This window comes from Pteropus vampyrus, unplaced genomic scaffold, assembly GCF_000151845.1.
Source record: "Pteropus vampyrus isolate Shadow unplaced genomic scaffold, Pvam_2.0 Scaffold95, whole genome shotgun sequence".
NCBI lineage: Eukaryota > Metazoa > Chordata > Mammalia > Chiroptera > Pteropodidae > Pteropus > Pteropus vampyrus.
Window position 1 is genome coordinate 766,749 of NW_011888876.1, and position 5,056 is coordinate 771,804.

Sequence of the window (5,056 nt, forward strand, 5' to 3'; positions counted from 1 at the left end):
AATTATTCATCTGCATCTCTCCCTCCTATCTGCTAAGGGAGCGGCCAAAGGGGTGTGTTCCGCTCCTTCCTACCCCTTCCCTCCCACTCCCTCTTCTCTCCCCTCCCCCTCCCCTTCTGCCCCGTTGCCCTCCCCTACCCCCTTCTTCCCGCTCCACATCCTCCCCCTCCCTCCTCCTCCTCCTCCTCCGTCCTCCTCCCCGTTCCCCCTCTCCTCCTTCCCCCCACCCCCTCCCTTTCCGGCTCAGGTTTGAGCCGGGCACCAAGGCAGGCGAGGTGGGCCGCCGCCCTGAGGTGACCAGCTGCCATGCTCTCGAATTTCTTCCCTGCCTTCGATAAGAATAATCGCCCAAGTCAGCGTGGCTGGGATTAAAAAAACACTCGTCGCTGGCAGTCTGGCACCCCCAACCGGGACCACAGAAATCTTCCTCCAGAGGACTGGGGACACTGGAGTTGGGGGAAAGGTGGGAGCTGAGCCAGGAGGGGACTGCGGCCCCAGAAGGGTCCCGGGCAGAGGCCACACTGCTTCCCGCGAGACCCGGACAAGCGCCTCGGTTTTCCTCTCTGGGATGGGGCCGGGGACTAACTACTCTCTAGGGCCAAACCCTCTCTCCGGTCTGTTTGGGAGTCTGGAAGGTGTCAAGGCCCCTTGGACCAATTCCCACAGCTAACCAGGCACTAAGGAGGAACAGGGTACCAGCCATAAAGGCATGATGTGAGCTCCTAAACTCAGCCCAGGACCCCCAAGGCAGTCATAGCGTACCAGGCACAGACCACACCCAGTATCGGTAGGTGGCCCTGGAGCAGAGTGCCTCAGTTTCCTCACCGGCAAACTGGGCCAGTGATGCCTCTCTCCCCTTGACCAAGAACGAGGGCCCTCCCCCTGCAAACCGCTACATGCTGTACACCTGTCAGAGTCTAAGCGGCATTTGTTCCCTGCCCCACTGTCAAGTTGTGCCCAACCGCCCCTTGCCCCCACCCCCCACATAGCCTCCAGATTGTCCAGACCAAATAGCCACAGGAATCAACAGGGCGGGGGCGGGGCTCTGGAGCAGAGCCTCCCCTGCCACTATGACTAGCTGAGACCAGCCGGGAAACCAGAGCGAACCTTTGGGGACTCTTCGGGGACCTGAACCCTTTCTCCCCATGCGGTGCTGCAGGTGGAGGGTGGCCTCCGCTCAGCTGGCCTTCCCCTTAAGGCTGGGAAAGGAGGCCCTGATGTCGGGTTCTGGGTTCGAGTCCGGACTCTGCTGCTGGACCCCTCACCCAGTCCCGCTCCCGTCTTGGGCGAGAGTTCCAAGGCTCCTTTCAGCCCTCACCTGCTTAGGATCCTGATTATTGCTGTCTGAGCGTAACGGTTACTGGTGCGTTACTTGCTAGGTGCCAGGCGCGGTGCTCCAGGCCTTACGGCTCCTTGCATCCGCCTCACGCCCCTCTCATCTAGAGCACAATGACTGCTGCCCCATTTTACAGACGAGGAAGCTGAGGCTCAGCACTGGGGACGTCCCCCGCGCCAGGTGACTGGACAGCGGCTAATGGGCATTCTGGCTGAGTCATGCTCCAGCGATGCAGAGGGGTGACCTCATCCATATCCACGTCCTAGGCCATCTCAGAGCCCTCAGAGGGAGGGTGACTTGTGGGGTCAGAGTTACCCATCCTGCACCAGCTTGGTGACTCCAGCCCTATAGGACCTTCGGACACATCCATCTCTGATCTAAAGACTTCTTTCCGTCTTTCTAGTAAGCTCAGTGAGAAATGTGCTGGGGAAATGACCCCTCTGGATACCTATTTGCCCCTTCTACTTCCTCTGGCCATTGTCACCCTTGCTGGCCTAAAATAGTAATTCAAGCCTTTCATAAATCCCAGGGGGGTTGGGGGGAGGGAGGAAGGAAGGGTAAAGAGGGCCAGGTGGGTGGGCTCTCATCCCTCACCCCTGCTTCCTTCAGGGCTGATCCCTTGGGTAAGATTTATTTTGAGAAAGAATAAGGCACAAAGTTAGAAGGCAAAGATAGGTGTAAAAAAACCTGTTGGAAATGCCCTGTTGTAAATAATTAGGAGCCATTTGGGACGGAGAACTGTGGCTTCCTGCGGTCCTTCCACTTATGTATCTCAGCTCGCCCCGGCCGCCACCCCAGGGGAAAGTGGACAAAAACAAAACTGTGATATAGGGAGGCCCCTCCTAGGATCCTCCGGCCCGGAATGCTTTACGAGGTGCATTGCATTCAGTTTTTTAAAAAAGTGGGTGAGGAAACTGGGGTTCCGAGACTTAAGGTGATTTGCTCAAGGTCACACTGCTGTGCCCTCCACATACCCGCCCTGAAGCCAGGGGCCTCTCTCTCCCCTGGCGGGGTGTTTGCCACTCCCAGAAGGATGTCCCCAAAGTTCCAGGCCCATGTCCCTCCGAGGGGCCCCGAAGCAGGGCTGCCATTTTATAGCCCACCCATTTCCCTTACAGCTCACTCTCTCCCTCACCCCCACCCCCACCCCCACGTCTGTGTTACACTGGGTCCTGGGACCGCCACCCAAGTCATGACTCCTCAAAGAGAAACCAAGCCAGGCCGGGCACTGGTCAGACCTGAGCTGTGACTCCTTCTTTCCTAGAGGAGCAGGCGCTCCCAGGAGTGGGGTGGACGCCTCCACCTCACCGAGGAGACCTGGATACTCAGCACCCACGCCCAAGCTGGGTCCCACTCTGCGCTTAGAAAGTCTGTGTCGTGTTGGATGGTGTGTCGGGTGGGAGACACAGCGACAGAGCAGACAGAGGCCAACCTGCCTTCCCGCCGGGTCTCAGCCTCTTGGGGTCTGGAAGGTGACAGGCGTGGAGCGGATGGAACTCTCTTTGGAGGTGGGGACATCACTAGCACCTGCTCAGTTGGTACCAACCCTGTAGGACCTGGAAGCAGGAGCAGGGGAGGCTCAGGCGAGGCTGGGGATAAAGGAGGGGTGCGCTCGGAGGGGAGGGAACTAATGAAGATTTTCAGACCCACCCCGGTGACCCATACACCCCACCTGTGGTGAGAAAGGTAGAGATTTTCATTATCATTGGGGGTGGTGGTGGCGGGGAAGGTAGAGAGAGATTTAGAATCTGCAGACTTTCATTCACCCAGCCGTTAACCATAGTCATCTCTGGGCAGGGAGTGTTGGGGATGTTTACTTTCTTGCTGGCAGTTTTCAGTGTTGCCTGAATTTATTTATTTACTTTACAAGAAGGGTGTTTTGCTTCCCCGCCGCCCCACCCCTGCCACAAACACCAGTGAAGTTATCCAAAAAAAGAAAGAAAATGAAAAAATCAACAAGACCCAATTTTGTAAACACCAAGATGCTCTTGCAAAGAGATGAAGCAGATATGAAGACGACAACGGGACAAAGGAAGAGGCCGATGGCTTTGCAGTGGACAGGCCAAAGAACTGGACCCGATGAGTCCCGAGGAAGCCATGATGAGTTTCAGAAACTTGCCAAAAGAAAGTTCTTAGGGGTACATTCCTGCCCTTGAGAGGAGCCAGTAAAGAAAGTCTGCATGAGGTAGGTGTCCAGTCAGGAACTGGGACCTTGGAGCCCAAGAGGACTCAGCCCAGGCTGGGACCATAGCTCAGCTGCTGCTTGCTGGGTAGCTGCAGGCGGTGACTCAACCTCTCGGAACTCAGTGTTTGCTGTCTGCGCAATGGGTTTGGGAGAGCACCAGCATGAAAACGGGGATCACAGAGTCTAGGTGGGAAGGACACCCTCTCTTTCCACTTCCCCAACTCAGTGTCCCATTTGGAACCCCCTTGGGACAGAGAACTCGCCAGGTCCCTGGAATCCACTGGACTCCATTCGCAGCTATTCTTAAAAGCTCCTAGTGACCCTGGAGCCCGCACCTGCTGGCAGAGAACTGTCAGATTGTTCAGTGCCCTTTGACCGAGCGATTCCATTTTTAGGAATTTATACCACTTGGGTGACGAGAGAAAAGGCACAGGAAATTCATTGCATCGCTGTTTATAATAACAGAATTTGGGAAGCGCTTGGACACCCATCCGGGGACCGATTATATAAATGCAGAGGTGCTGCCCAGAGGAGGAGCAGGGGCTGTGACAAATACCTGCCCGCTTTTCCAAGGAGGAGAAAAGAACAATAAACTTTTATTTGTATTTCAAGAGAAGCACCTCTGATACACACCTGGCTCTAAGCCACCGCTTCACCGCTCCCAGAATAGCCCTGGTAACTGGTTGCCCAAGAAGAGAACTGGGGGTTGGGTAGGCGGGGGAATAATTCTAGCTTTAAGCCCTTTGCTCTTTGACTCAGTTCACTGTGAGCGTGTATGCCCTGGAAACAGCCATCCGCCGGCCTTCACCCCACTCGGATGGTGGGTAGGAACTCCCACGGCTCACCCACAACTGGTCCTCCTCTCTTTCCTTCTCAGGACCCGCCACCCTGTGACCAGTGCTGGCCCGTGGGTTCTGGGAGGAAGTGATGCTCTTTTCTCTGCCTCAGTGACCTGGAGATGGAGGCACCCCAAGACGGAGGCAGCCTGGATCTCTGAGTTTTCACATGAAGGGCAATTGCCCCGGTGAATCACCTGGACTCATGGCAGACTGGGCGCAAAACAAAGTTTGGCTGAGTTGAGACACTTCGATGTGAGGCTCATTTGTTACTGCAGCACAACTTAGCCTTGCTAACTGATACACATTTGGAAAAGTGGTTCAAGAGAAGCCGAGAGACCTTGGACAAGTCCCCCGAATCCTCCAGGCCTCTGGATCCCCGCTGTACAGTGGGGCAGGAGCCTTTTCTCCTCTGTCTCAGGCCTGTGCTGCTCATGTTCCCAAACCCACAGCCCGAGGAATATCCGCCAGTACTCAGGGGTGCAGGGTGCTGAGCGCTTGCTGGACACCGGCCTGCCGCTGGGCAGGCCTCCTCGGGGGCATCACAGAATCCGCACAGTGGCCCCGGCAGGGAGGCAGCATCATTACCCCCATTTCCTCCCGAGGAAATTGAGGCTCCAAGAGATGAGGTCACTTCCCCAGGAGCACCAGCATCTTCGATTCTAAACTGCTCTAATGACAGCTGCCATCTGGTACTTT